The following is a 16,378-nucleotide window of genomic DNA, read 5'->3' on the forward strand; positions in this document are numbered from 1 at the left end:
CATAATGTTTATAATGTAAAAATTGCCTGAAAATATTTCATTGTCCACAAGTACCTGTTAGAGAAACTCAGCCGAGCTCATTCTTTCACCACCTTGTATAGCAGCTTTCTTGTCACCATGGTGGTGCTGTGTTAGTTCCAAGAGAACAATCTGTCTTGGAAAGTCTAAACACTGACACATTTACAGAAAATGGTCAGTGATGTGTATTCCAGATCCACACACTACCACATACTTGAATACAGTATTCTGTGAGAATCGAAATGGTCCATAACACTGACACATATAACATTCATTATACCTGCAGCTGTCGAAAGCTAGAAATGTAACTAATGTGACAAAGAGACTGATTTTCTATGTTTAATTGCAATTCAAATTGGTGAAATTTGATTATTTTCAAATGTTAATTTTGATTGTTTTATCTGTTTTCATATATGATAATACAGATGTCCCCAAATGATAAAATGATTATATTCCAAAGAATTCATCTTACATATAAAATACAGTAAGTTGAAAATGATTCCAGTGTACCTAGCTTAATGGACATCACGGCCTAACAGCCCAGCATAGTACTGGGCAGACCTGATAGCACAGGTCCTGATAGCACAACTGACTGGGACTTGCATCATGCAATGTGACATGTGAATTTGAATATCATACTGAAACTCCTTAGTTCAGGAAAAGATCAAGATTCAGCACTTGAAGCATGGATTTTATTAAGCTTTTAACATTTGCATCATCTTAAAGTAAAAAATATTGAAAGTCAGACCATCACAAATCAGGGATCATCTCTAATCACAGTTAAGAGTGCTTCTTCTAGAATCCTGTAGTGTGAATTATAACTCTAGTCCTGATAGAAACTTCTTCTGAAATATTGGAAAATGTGGCTAATCATTTGGTTAATAGTAAGACCTATTATAAATAATTATGAATGTTAAATATGATAATATCTATAGAGCACATAATATACTATCTAGAGAAGAATGATTAATATGATAGTAGTGGATTCTATTACCACTGTGATTACTGTTTTGTTTAGATGCAAAAATATATTCAACAAGTTGTGATACACATATTTGCATTCCTAGCACCTGCTGTAAGGGTCATGAATGCAAAATTAAGTAGATAGAGAAGAAGCCCATTTCATGAAACTTATAAGACAAGATGAAAAATAAATCATGAAATAAGCAAAAATGTACGAAATTTAAATGTAATCTACACAAGTCAAGATCATTTAGAAACTTGAATTGGAAAATATAAATTAATTGACTACAAAATCTGGCAGTAGCCTTTTTGCCATCAATAGCTACTAATTTCAAATTTTGTTTTCACTGGATCTTTTTCAATGTTTCATGGATTTTACGCATGGTGGTGCACATCTGTAATCCCAGCACACAGGAATCTGAAGCAAGAAGAACAAACAGGCAGCCTGAACTACGTAGTAAAACCCTGCTTCTAAAATCAAAGCCTGATTGATTGATTGATTGATTCTGTAATAAGGATATAAAAATTGCTCTGAAAAGGGAAAAGTATATTACGGGAAAGCCACTGCTCCCTGTTTAATATATAGAGGCTCTTGATTTTAATTTTTTAAGCTTTCTATTGGTAAAGTGTAGGGGTGTGTGTGTGTGTGTGTGTGTGTGTGTGTGTGTGTGTGTTGAGCATAGTTGTTAAGTGTGGAGAATAAGCAATTTGAGGAATAAGAAACTAGGAGAGCAATAGAATTTGTCTGAAGCAGTGAACACTTATAGACCTTGATTTTTGCATTCTTATGCCCAATTGGCAATTTTTGGAGAAATACTATATTGTGAAATCTTGGAAGTGTTAACTATTAATATAGTAATGACAAATTTACAAGAGATTAAAAAGTTGGTTCTATTTATCTGAAAGTAGTGATATGTTCCTGAACATGGCCTGATTATAGCTTATGCTTTCTTTTGCTATTACACTTAGTCCATAGCATAAGTATCCATCTGACTTCAACCATGATAGCCATGAAAGTAAAAGTGCCTTTCTTCTAATGTGGCTCTTTTGTGTTATTTGCCTCATGAGCAAGCCAAAATTACCAAAACAGAACAACTACTTGAGACACCTGGCTTCTACCCACCTTAACTGACAGAAAACAACACTGACTTCTGGCAAAAGAAAAAAGATTTTCCTAATACAACAATCCATCATGATGAAGGAAGAATAGTCTTTCCAATTAATGTCATCTAGCTAATAAAATATAATGTTTTCTATTCTGAGCAAGTGAAATTTGACTGCAAAAACCATGTCTTCAATCCAGCATTGAATGCCAAATCAGTTTTGAAGGCTACAATCTGGAGTCATCTTGAGACCTACTCCACAGAGGTGACATTCCTTTGGAAGCCATAGTTTAATCAAATTTTGCTTTGTAATTTCCCAGTCTAGGAGTAAAATTATATAGAAGTTTTTGTGAAAAACCAATAATAATAGGAAAGTAATGCACATTTACAAATCAAAAAGAAAGTAGATAAGATAAATGTATCATTACTCCATAGTCTCTTATGGAAATATCAAATCTAAACTTTCAAAATATTGGGACTGGAGATATGGCTTAGTGACTAAAAGCACTTGGTATAGGAATCCTATACAGGGACATGTGCTCTGCATTATCTTATTCTCTAAATCTTGGCCAGTTGTGGACTTCTCTGTGCATCACAAAACTCACCAACCCATGGCTCATGAACCATTGTGGAAGAGGAGAAGTAAAGATCGTAAGAGACAGGGTTGGTGCATGGACATAAGGAAACAGTGGCAACTTGCTCATATGAACTTGCTACAATGGTGACAGCATGCACAAGACCCACGCTGACTCGATCAGTCAAAAACCCGCTATAGAACGAGGGAAATGGGCATCACACCCCAATGTTAGCAGAGAAACTATTGGCAATTGATTACTACTGGATGAGGGAAAGTAAATCTTCTTTAAGAAGTGACTCTAAATAGGCTGACGAGACTCAAGTGGATGAACTTACACTGAGGGAATGTCCAGCTACAAATGTTTGACTAGAAAAGCCTTAATATATATGACAGACTGTATGGAATCCAGTGACGTGAAGTATGAGAGGTACAGATATAGATAGGGTCTAAGTTTTATTGAGATCTATTATATGAAATGCACAAAAAAATCAATAAAATATACATTAAAAATATTTTTTTTAAAAAAAGATCACTTGCTCTTTCAGAGGACAGGAGTTGGGTTCTGAGGACCCACTTTAAGAAGCTGGCAACTCCCTTTACTTTAGCACCAGGACATCTTACACATTCTTCTGGCATGTAGGGTCCCACACATATGTGCAGATGCACACATAGACACAGAGTTTAAAAGTAAACTCTCAAAGCAACATTGTTCAGAATGCAAGGAATTATGCACAGACATACATATATACACATACATAATAAATTCTCAAAACAGCATTGTTAATAATGCAAGGATGCATGGAAATGTTTCATGATATAGAATTTTTTAAATCAGGTGCGTTTTTTTTGTCTTTTTGGGGGGGTGTTTTTCTTTTTCTTTTTTTTTTTTTTTTGAGTCAGGGTCTCCCTGTAGCCTCAGTTGGTCTGTGACTCACTATGTAGCCTAGGCTTGCCTTGATCTCATATCATTTTGCCTGCCTCTACCTCCAAGTGCTAGAATTAAAGGTGAGTGCCACCACAATCAGCAAAATCAGTTTTTTATAGAGTAAAATAGATGTTACAATTGGATAGATAAATGACGGTAGATGGATAGATAAATATTGCTAGTCAGTCCTTTAGTAAATATCCATTTTTAGGCAAATAAGAGAAATGAATTCAATTTCTGAAGTAAGCACATTTCCATATTCACAATAAATTGTTAAAATTCTGTTTCTTAAAGGCTATTAGAAAAAGAAATGAGCCATTCTGCAAAAAGTTATTGATTCTAGCAGGATGCAATTTACTAAATTCCATTTACGTATCCTCAACTTGTGTAACTATGGGGATTATTATTACTTGAATTTCTTCTCATTCAAGTTTTAATTCTTAAGATATTTGTTATTAGTACACTTGCCAGAATGGCTATCAACACAAAGAAGTTCAACATCCTAGAGTCAGTGTGCTTTCAGGGTTATATGACTTGACCATTCCATATCAGGAATGTACCTACAGAAAACTATTTTCTCATGCAGGAACCAAGCACCAGATGAAAAGTAAGGATGTTTTCCACAAACCCAGGCTCAAGAAGGCCCAGAAAGTGAGCAGATCTCCACCTTGAAGTGCGTGAAAACAGAAACCACTCTCAGCAAATTTCCAGACTTCAGGTAATGTCACATTTTAGGGAGAGGATGGGGTTCACATTGGCATTCACAAAACACATATTTACTCCAGTAAAGAATTACTTATACTCAATAAATACAGTAAAAAAAAAAAAGTGAGCATAACATGTCAGCATTGCTTCGACTTCATGCACATGACACAGATTCAGTGTGTGAAAATCTCTACATTTTGGGACACAAAACCATCAGTGCCACAAACACCAGGCATGCTGGAATATAAAGTTGTACACTGTAGGTATATTAACTATTATTAATGAACATCAACTTAAGATACTGGAGGTCAAATTGAATTCTTTTACTATATTTGTAGAATACAATATAATTTTGCCTTTAAAGACAAAATTATGTAGGGTTTAAAACTTTAGACTATGCTATGTATATTATTTAGTATGAAAAAAAATCTATATCTTTGTGTTGTGGCAATTGTTAGTTTTTATTTTTCAAAATTCCAAGGCTTTTCTAATTTTTTTCATTATAAATCAAAATTGGCTTTCACATATAATTTTATTCAAAAGTTTGTATCTTTTTCCTGAAAGGGGCCTCCAAACTATATAATCTTTAGTACTGTAAAATCTGGATCTGCTTTTTGTTATGAGGTTTCAAAATAGAAACCAGTGAAAATGTATTATGATGAAGAAGTTTTATTTTATGGAAAATATTTACAATTTCCATAAAATTAGTGTTAATTGTGATAGATTGATAGTATATTATAAAGTTAATATGCTATGTCAAAGTAGATCTCTTCCAACAACTGGAAGATATTTCTCTGTCAGCTCCCTTGGTTCAACCACTAGTGGATAACCTTGGGTTTCAATTCATAGTACAAATCATAAGACATAGCATGCTGCCTATAACATCATCCACTTAGACTTACTAGCAAACACAGACACGGGTGAAAGGATAACTTGCACAACAAGAGCAGAAGGGAAGCCCAATTAACTCTGGTTCAACTTTCTGTGCCCTGTTGCTGCATCTCATCAGTACTGGCAACCAGTTATTCAGTAAGCAATACCAGTGAGGGCATGTATTTTCTTAACTGACTGGCAGTTATTAATCAGATTTTTTATTTCTGTTGCCCAATTATCTGTAATAGATTCTCTTAATTCTTAACTTTGCTCCTAAGCCAAAGCACTGAGCCCTGAAACTACAAGAAAAGCCACAGAACCAATTGTTAATCCTTACCTTCCAGCCAATATGGAATTGTTTTCCTTTAATTGTTTTTCTATTTATAATCTTTATAAGTGAGTATAATATGTGAATATTATTGATACTCTAAGGAGAAAATATGAAAATTTAGAAAAAATTTCTAATCAGCTATGAAATATTGAATGTAAATATGGAAAAATAAACATGAATTGGATGTTTGCCACATTAGAAACAAACTATTAATAATATAATAATTAAAAATCTATATAGAACATTGTTTCACACACATATCTTGGTTAATAACAGTAAAAAGTGAAAAAGAATTTAAAGTCAGAGAAATGAGCCCATATATTTGACCTAACACCCTCCTAAGAAGAAATAGACAAATCTTACTTGTTGAAACATTTTAACAATACTCTTTATTGAACAGAGGATGTAGCTCAGTTAACAGAGTGCTTGCCTTGCATGCACAAAGACCTGGGTTTAAGTCCCCAGCACCACATGAACCAGGCATGGAAATGACATGATACACATTATTCCCAAATTCACATTAAACACTTAAAGTGTTTTATTGTTGTATCATGAAATAAATCTTAACTAAGAACTATTAAATTTGTATAAAGTATGCTCTTTGACCAAAAAGTCATTAAGATAGAAATAAGTAATAAAATGCTAATGAGAAAATATTCTATTTTGAATTTAGGCAGAACAATTCTAAATTATTCTGGGTCAAGAAGATATCACAATAGTAGTTAGAAAACATTGTTTAATTGCTAATGAAGCAATACATATGGTAATCTTCAGAATCCTACTTTAAAATAAATTGACTTTCACAAAATTTATAAATGCATACATTAGAAAATCATAAAGCTGAAAAGCAATGATCTAAGCATACCTTTTAAGAGAATTGAAAAAGAGTAATAAAAGAATAATAAAAATCAAGGGATTCGAAAACAACAGTGATCTACCCAGAATCTTCTACTGCACTTGAGGTTCTTGTGAAGATACGTAGACATACAGACGGTTCCTGATTAGCAATGGTTTGACTTACTAATTTTCCATCTTTACAGATGACAGTTTTACAGTGAGGAGCAGGTGTGGGAATTACCTTTTCATATAGACAATACATTTGAGTGCTATGTTAGACCAACCAGCAATATGTATAAAAGGCTTTGAAAATGGTAAACTGCTGATTTTAGTGTGTAACTCACAGTTCTATAATTTTGCCAATTTTTTTACTTACTATCTTGTAGTTATTTCCTTGGCTTTACCACTATAATCTTAAAGTTTCATAAAATAATCACTATTTTCTTGGAAATTTCAGATTAGATGGCTATCAATCCAAAAATAGCTGAATTTTATCCTCTTTGCTAAGTACTATATACGCTCAAGATATACATAACAAGCTTCAAGATTATTTTGTTAGCATTAAATCATTTATAGAGAAAATGGTCTGAGTTTCCATCTTTTCTAATGCTACTCTTGGGAGAATCAGGAAGTTCCACACAACCATGTTCATCTAAGATCCACTGCAGCAAGTTTCCATGTCAGCATCGCCTAACACAGCCAAATTGCTTCTGTTGATAATGGCAATTTTGTTTTTTGTTTGTTTTTTTTTTTTTTTGAAACTGAGCCAATTTGAGAGAACTAGTAGAAAATGTAAATAATGTTGTAGTTATAATGGTGGTAAAAGAAAGCACAAAATGACATGTACTAATTTTTTTTTCAATATGGCTAAATTATGGAACTTCTCACCAAAATGAAAACTGGTAGGTAGGTATATTGAAAAAGTAACCAAAGGAAACTTAATGAATTTCCTGTCTTTGCTCTCTATATAGAGCAAATGAACTTAATGAATTTCTTGTCTTTGCTCTCTATACATTCAAAGAAGAAAGAAAAACCCAAATGTATGAGACCAAAGTAGACTATTTCTGTGATCATCAAGTCTTAAGATGTATCAGCTATGAATAACAGAAAGTCCTGTGTAGTTTGGAAACATATTAACTATTTTTAAAAACACTTGCAGAACACAGCTCTGTTAGAGTTATTTTCTTACTTTGCAAGTTTGCTGATGTTATCGCGATTTATATTAAATTATATTTTTATTAAACGAACTATATTCAATGTTAAATATTATTATCACCATATATTTTAAGCTAACCCATTTAAATTGGTCTATGTTACAATAATGTTTTTTGGTTTGGAAAAGCTGAAATAAAGGATAATATAGTCACTCATTTTGAAACTAAACTCTACAAAAAATACTCGCTAGACATCTAAGGTAAATAAATATCAACAAAAATCTCTTTTATGAGTTGGGCGTGGTGCACACACCTTTGTGGGAATCAAAGTCAGACTGGTCAGTAGTGTGTTCCAGGCCAGCTGTGGTCACGGGAAAACCATGTCTCAAAAAGACCAAAGGAAAACAGATTTATGTGATTTAGATTAGTGTTATAGATTTATGTGACTATGACTTTAAAAATAACAAAATACTAATATCCCTATAAAATATAAGTATAATATGATCAAATAACTAAGGCCATCAGGCATGAAAGTGTATAGTGTTGATTAATATGAAAATAAGAAGCACCTGAGATTCTATGATAGAATGCACTTAGAAGCTATATTGCTAAGAGTTCCACGTTTGAATTCAATAATATTTTTGTTTCTTCAGCAATTTCATTGTAAATGTTTATGTCAGTTAAGTAAAAAAATTCAGTTAAAGATCATGTACATAAATCTAGAGATTAAGTCTATTCGTATGTCAAGAGAAATCATTAACTTCAGCTTATTAATGAGTCATTTATATTAATTTCCGGGAAAGTAAACAATAAATATTGTGTGTTACTGAGCTTTTCTCCATGGCCTCTGTCATGGTTTGAATTTGAAATATTTCCCAAAGGTTCATGTTTTGTGTGTTTTAATGTTTTTGTTTTGTTTTGTTTTGTTTCCCTAAGTGGTGGCTAATCTGGGAGGTCAGGGGACCTTTAGGAGGTGGGGCTTAGCTGGTGGAAGGGGGTCAAGAGAAGCAGGCCATGGAAGGATAATCAGCCCTCATTGCTGCCTCACAGCTTCTTTCTAGTCTGCTGTGATTGGAAGAGCCTCCTCACACACCCCTTGCAACTCTGCATTCTCTACCAGGATGATATAAAAACCCCTGATCCATGAGATAAAATGAATCTTTCCTATCTGGTTTCTGTTACATCATAGTTTATGAAACAACTATTTTAGCTTATGCTGTGGGAATAATATCACTGTAAAGTTCCAGGACAGAAACTTTTTCTACTGTTTCTATTTAATTAAAAAAAATTTTTTTTAATGGAATAATCAGATAAATAGAAGTCAGTTTCTAAAAGCTGGTGGACTCTGAGAGGTATGGGTACCTCCCTATTGCAACTTTTCCCACTTTCTTTTCAAGAGAATTGCAGTGCTGAGGTCCTGATCTAACTGCAGCAGTTTCTTTTCTCTTTTATCTATTGTTTTACTTCTAAGGTTTTAAAAACATGCATTGTGTTATAATGCATTATTAGGTTGTTTACATGCCTATTACTAATACATTATAAAGAAAAGATTATCTCATATCCTTTCAAATCCATTTCGTTTTCTGCAGTTTCAATTACCTGAAGTGAACCACAGTAAAATGAAAAATGATAAACGAAAAATTCCAAAAACAATCCACACAGAATATCACAAGCAATTCTGCATGTCATGTTGAAATCGTGTTTCACCCTGCTCTGCCCTGTCCAGAACATGAATCATCACTCTGCACAGTGCATGCACACTGCTGCTCACTAGTCACTCAGTGGCCATTTCCGTTATCACAGCATATTCAATGGTACAGTACTTCAGGACTTGTGTGCCCATGACCCCTAATTAAGGAAGTCCCCAAAGATGAGCAGTGATGTCAGAGCTTTTTTTTGTAGTTTTTATGTTTATGAGTGTATTTTCCTACATGTATGTAAGTGCACCCATGTCGTGCAATGTCTGATGAGGTCAGAAGAAGGTGTTGGATCCCCTGGAATTGGAGTTACCAGACGGTTGTTAGCCACCATGTGGGTGCTGGGAATCAAACTCAAGTCCTCTGCAAGAGGAGCCAGTGCTCTTAACTGCTTAGACATGTCTCTAGCCCCATGCCAGAGCTTTTTAATTGCAAAAGAGAAGCTAATTTTCTTACTATTAGTGAAAAGGTGAATGTTCTCCACTTGATAAGAAGACAAATCACATACTTACATGATTAAAAACTATGTTGACTGTGTTAATCTCTTACAGGGTCTGATTTATAAGTTGCTATCATAGGTATGCATTTTTAATGAAAATATCACATACTATGGTCAGTACTACCTACAACTTTAGTCATCCATGTGGTGTCTTGGAACTTATCCTTTGCAGACAAGGTAAATGACTGCGTATTTATTAAAAGAAATAAATTTTTTCAGCCAACATGGAAAAAATATACCTGAAATTTGTAAGAAAAGTTAAGCTGTTTTGTAGTGCTGTTGTATTTTAATTAAAATATTTTAGTTTAGGGTATTTTCTGCTGTTTGCCTTTTACAACTTAAAAAATAAAATGAAATTAGGAAAAATAACCAATTTGCCAATCAAAAAAGTCAGAAGATTGAAGAAATTTAAATGTTGCTTTTTCTGGGCTTTATTACTGACTAGAATCAGCCTTGTGCATGCTTTCTGGTTCTGCTTTAGCATAAAGACTAGCAGCTCCTGAAGAGAAGCAAATCAGAGATGGATTTTCTGTATTGCTTTATATTATTTATTTACTACTTAAAATTCTTTCTCTTTTCAAAAAAAAAAAATTTCAGTGTTAAATCCATGCAGATTTGATTACCAAAAGAGGCTCATAGACTACAACTACATGTGGCAAAATTGGCTGGAAAAAAAAAAAAAAAAGTCTACCATGAAGGTATTCAAGAGCCTGAAGAAAAACAAAAAGAAGTGTTTTCCCACTTCACAAGTCACAACAATTTTTTCTCATTACTTTTAAAACACAAGCAGCAATAAATGACATAAATGAAATTTTAAGTATTAATATCATATAAAATCAAATTTCTTCAACCTACTTATTTGAATTTTGTATTGCTTTCCATACTTACTTCTGACTTTGTCTTTAGGATGATCGAATTTTTGGCTAATAAGAACAAAAGGCAATTTGGAGTAAATAATAAGAAAACTATGAACGTTTTATTTTAAATGATGCTTTACTGGTATTATCAAAGATTATTATATTTAAAGATTTTAGTACCCATGGTAACCAGCAGAATTGACTTGGCTAAAAATGGGCCCATTAAAGTAATCAACTAAATATCTCTGCAATAAAAAGGCTGTAAATTGTCTAAATTAATTTAAATCCCAAAGTCATTTATTGAACTAAAATAACAATGCAGACTATGCTATGAAATAAAAACAACATTGAAATGGTTTAGTTCCTCCCTTCCCAGAGTTTATAATACAAGAGCACATTTATATAAAGCCTTTGATATAGTTTGTGGTTGAAGGATACAAGATTTTAATTTAGTGTTTCTTGATTTTGGCTCAAAATAGAAGTAAATCCTTATTGAAACATTAAGTTAACCATTATATTCTAATAAAAATATGTCCAAGAATGGACAATGAATATGTTGTATATTTACATAACAGACTTCTATCCCACTCTAAAGAAAAAAGAAATCATGAAATTTGCATTTAAATGAATGGAGCTAGAAACTGTTACATCAGGTGAGGTAACTCAGAAACAACAAGTGACACATGTTCTCACCCATTTGTGGATAGTAGCCCCAAATACTTATATTTGAGTATATATCCTGATATAACCACAAGAGACAGGAAAATAGAAAGGAACCATGGGGCAAAAAGAAACCCTTGGGGCTAAAGGGGAAGAAGGAGATTGAGAGAAGATGATAATAAAAGACGGGCATTATAAAGGGAGAAATGGAAAAATGGAGGATACTCTAACTAGTGAGGTCAGAAGGAGAGGAGAGAGGGAGAGGAAGAGAGAGTGAGAAAGAGGAGAGAGGGAGAGAAAAGAGAGATAAATAATCCTCAGGTGGTGTGGAAAACCAAAGGGAAATGCATTATTTCATAAGCTTACAGAAAAAACACATGAAATATACATATGGGTGCAGGTATATAGCTGAGGGCTAAATAAACAAAAAATACAATGCTAGGCAAGGGAAACCATCTCTTGAGTTGTTTGTCAGTGCATTTCATAGTATCAGAGGATAGTTTGCAAGCTGCCAAGGGAGAAAACCAATCAATGGTCCTAATCAGCTGCAAAGTCTAGGAATCACAACAATGACCAGCCCAGAAAATCACCTCTTTTGGTGTAGCAGTGACACTTTTATCTTGGGAGGAATCAACCATTGTCTAATTGTACTTAGGTCCCCCTCAAAAGGAGGGAAATCATGTGTGGTACTATAAACATTGTCAAGTACACATACATGGAGTGGTCATAGACCCTAGAGAAGAATGTACCTCGGTCACTTTCCTAGACCAACCTAATTTCTTACTACATTCTGTATATGTATTCTATATATGTATATGTATATTACAGACAAGTATAGCTTACATCACTCATCAAAGGAGCTTTTTTTTTGCAATAGAAACTATTACAAAGTTCCACAACTTGTCAAACACAGAGAATTAGTGACTGTGTGACTGTGAGGTGCCCAACCCTAAGTAATACATCTGCAATGCAACATCTATGCTTGAGGCTTGAAGAACACTGCAGAAGAGGAGTGAAAAGATTGTAAGAAGTTAGGGGACAAGACATCTGCTACTAGTTAATGCATTCTCAACATGATAGGGAAACTTTACAATTAAATTTCCACAGTAAATAGCCTAAGAAAATCTGCATAATGACAAAACCAGTTGAAATGACAATTTAAATGGGGAGACTTTCACAGTGTTCCAGCCCAAAATGAAGAGCTACAGGCAATCCATATATACCACGGGAGGGAGAATCATTTTTCTCTAGGGACTAGCTCCCTGAAAGGTTACCTAATCCCGAGTGGGAAGCCCTAAACACATTCACACATAAGCACCACTAAATGAACTTCAGTGTATTACATATATATGTACATATATGTGTGACTGAGTATCTGTGGTGTACTTGTGCATGAGAGGGGGGAGTTTGCGGACATCATAGGAGAAGATGAAAGTGTACCAGGAGGAAAGGAAATAATGCAATACAAATACTCATGCATGAAATTCTCAAAAATAAAAACTTTTAAAAATGTAACTAAGAGAATGAAAAGATGACTTGGCAGTTAAGAGCTCCTATTGCTCTTCCAGAAGACTCCACATTGGTTGCCAGCACCCATGTTAGGCAGCTCACAACATGCCTGTAACTCAGTCTAGCTTCAGAAGGTTCAACACACTCCTTTGGCCTCAACTATACTCATGTGCACATACCCACACAAAGCTAAAGATTCAGTACACTCCTCATCAATGCTCCAACCCAATTCTTCACAGAAATTAAAATAAATAAATTTTTCATATGAAAACACAAAACACCAAAGATATCAAAAAAAAATTCTGAACACTAAGAAAAAAATTGTCTTAATTCAAGACCTATTACAGAGTGATAGTAATACGACCAGCATGGAAATTGGGAGAATATGTATAAAGATTATTCAGATGCTTTCTATGATATACACAAAAATTTAACAAAAATATACATTGAGAAAAATACACTTAATATACTTCTTGAAGAACTAATAAAAGGTCAAACGACCTTAGAGTAAAAATAAATTGATTTATCTGGGCCAATTGTAGGATCTTAACCAAAAGGAAAGTATAACCAAAGGTTAATGGGGGGTCAATAAATTTCTTTTAAGAGTATATGTGTAGCTAAAGGCTACATAACAAGAAACAATGCCAGACAGTAGATACTTTCCTTTGAGTTACTGGCCAGGGTGTCCCAAGAGACTCCCAGACAGTAGCCAATCATAGAAGTGGGAAAATGAACAACAGACCCCAATCTTATCTAAAGGAATATTGGCAACTGATTGTTGTTAGATGAGGAACAGCTGATGTTCCTAAAACAAGGCTCTCTAGGTAGGCTGACTAGATTCAGCAGAAGGACAAGCACTGGAGAATGGTTGAGGGCACTGATAACACAGTGAACAGTAACAGGGATGGCAGAGTATATGGGCTCCAGTGTGTGGGAGGGGGGAAGCTACAGGAGGATGCCATTTGGGAAGTGGGTATATAGACAAATAAGATTGTGTGGGATGGTCTGTATGATATACACACAAAAAAAATCAACACATTTTTTAAAAGGCTTATATTTGAGGAGGAAGCATAAAAATTTATTTCATGTTAAATAGTAGAGGTGATAAAACCTGATAACTTTATATCCATACTCAGGTACTAAGAATCGAGTGTAACTGACTGTGACTAGTAATAATCAGATAAATAGAGATTAAAGACACATGTGCAAACATCTAAGTGTTAGTAACATTAAAAATGTAGGAAACAGCATATTTTTAAATGAAATGGAGAACTTCTTTAAAAGGTAAAAGCTCATTCAATTTTATGTCTTACAGGGTTTATACTGAGTTCAAATATGTACAACTGTATTAATTCAACTGTGAAACTAAAATTTTACAGTCACTATGAAAGAGATGTATCCTTGCTCTGGAGTGTGTTACTGAATATGTCAAAGCTGTAGTGAAATGCTTCTTCTAAAATAAATCTTTAACAAAATATGTTATATTGCCAAGTTCCAGCTGGTACTACTGTGAAGTATATTATACAATACAACTTGGACTCAGTAGAGTGAAAACTCGTACATGAAGGTGTGTGGTAAGAAGGTGTAGTGGATTTGGGAGGAGTTAAGATGGGAAATATGATCAAAATACATTGTGTGAAACTCTCAAATAATTACTTTAAATATATATGTGCATGTTCTAAAGTTCATTATTTCATTTTTCTGTATGCATAAAAATTGTTCATCTGTGTAAAGACATCACATTCACATTATCCATTAATATGTTGAAGGACATCTAGGCTGGTTCCCCTTCTTAGTTATTGTGAAGAGTGCAACAATAAATACAGATGTGCCAATTTGGATGAGAAAACTGCACAGGGTCCCACCTCAAAATGAAGAGTACCATGAAATAGACTCAGTGAATTTTGTTTAAATATATATGTGAATATTTATCAATGTATGTAAATGTAAAAATAATAAAGTGGACAAGAAATTGAAAAGGAGTGGGAGAACATGGGAGGAGTTAGTGGGGGGCTAGAAGGAATGGAAATAATGTGAATACGATACTCATGTATGAAGTTCTCAAAAATAAAATAATCAAAAGCAAAACTAAATAAAATGTGAAATATTAACTTCCTTTAGTACCTTCCATAGCCAATGCGTCATCAAAATTTAGAGTAGAAAGTTTATTCCTGGAGACTAGGTAGAATAGGGAAAAGGGGAAATGGGGAAAAGTTGATCAATAAGTACTAAATCACAGTAAAATAGGAGTAAAATGTTCCCATTTCTGTTGAAGAGAATGGCCGTAAATAATAATAATAATGTATTATAGATTTAAAAAACTATTATTGGGAATTTTGAATGTTTCCCCAAAAGAAAAGATAAATGTTTAAAAAGAAATATATTCATACCAGGGTTCTAGTGGGAGGACTGTCAGATAACAATGGCAGAACGAACTGTTCCAAACTCCTGATGAGTAGATCCAATCATGTATAATCTTGACTGTGGGCAGGTCTCCTCTTGGTACCCAGAGGAAACACTGCAGTAGGAGTGGACAGAGCACAAGTGGAAACTAAGGAGGAAATGAGCTTTGCTACATCAAGTAAAATCCAAATGCCTATTTCTTTTCCAAGATAAATAAAGTAAGTTGCTCATTTAAATACTCTTTGGGGGTCTGTGGAGCAGCTCTGGCTGGTGTTGGCGGACGTGTGTCTGTTCAGGGAAGGCAGAGGGGTCTGGCCTGCAGGCTGAGCATCTTACACAATGGTAGAAGATGAGCTGGTGCTCTTGGATAAAAGCATAAATGAATTTGGAAATAGGTTCAGAAATAGTCTCAGTGACAACTCCAGTCAGTTGCTGATGCTAAGAACTGCCTTAACTGAAGACTGTTAAGAAGAAGCATTAAGGACTCCATTAAAGCACTCTCAGAAAAGCTGTCTTTGAAATTAAAGGAAGAAGAAAGAATGATTGAGATGTTCCTGGAATACCAAAATCAGGTTCGCAAGCAGAATAAGCTCATTCAGGAGAAGAAAGCTAATCTATTAATTATGATTGCTGAAGTAAAAGGCATAAGGCAAGCACTGGAAGTACTGACAGCAAATAACCAGGATCTTAAGGAGGAATGTTCTAGGAAGAAGGAAACAATTTCCACTGCTAACAAAGCTAAAAAAGAGAGGCTGAAAAGGCTACAGAAATCAGCCAACTTGTATATAGAATGACCTGGACTAGAAATTAGAAAACTTCATGGTGATAAACTGCAGTTTATACTCACTAATATTGACCCAAATCATCCTGAGAGCCCATTTCTGTTTTCCCTGAGTCTAAATGAAGCAAAAGAATACGGAGTATCAGATAGTGTTCCTCCTCTTGAGTGCCCAACAGAATTTCAAGAGAACGTAAGGAAGACCAACAGTTTTCAGCTTTCCTTTTCAATGTTCGGAAAGCTTTTAATGTTACAGTTTATAATTAATGTATAAACAGCATAGGAAACGGTTTGTTTTCCTTTCTTATTGTATATATGTATCTTAAAAGAATTCTCACTCTTGCCTGTCTATAATTCTTCAGTGTTTTTGTGATGTTTCTGTGTGGTGTGAAGGAAGCCAGACTATGTCATCCCAAAGTAAGTGTCTTTAACAGAAGTGTTTCTGAACTGAAGACAGTTAAGAAGCAACATTTAGAAAAGTTCATCTCC

General features: G+C 34.1%; 1 pseudogene; it reads left to right on the plus strand.

Moving 5' to 3' along the window:
- Nucleotides 1-15,450: 15,450 nt before the first annotated feature.
- On the plus strand, nucleotides 15,451-16,156 carry LOC103729212 (annotated as a pseudogene).
- The last annotated feature ends 222 nt before the right edge of the window (nucleotides 16,157-16,378 follow it).

This window comes from Nannospalax galili, unplaced genomic scaffold, assembly GCF_000622305.1.
Source record: "Nannospalax galili isolate Female #2095 unplaced genomic scaffold, S.galili_v1.0 scaffold131, whole genome shotgun sequence".
Taxonomy (NCBI): Eukaryota; Metazoa; Chordata; class Mammalia; order Rodentia; family Spalacidae; genus Nannospalax; species Nannospalax galili.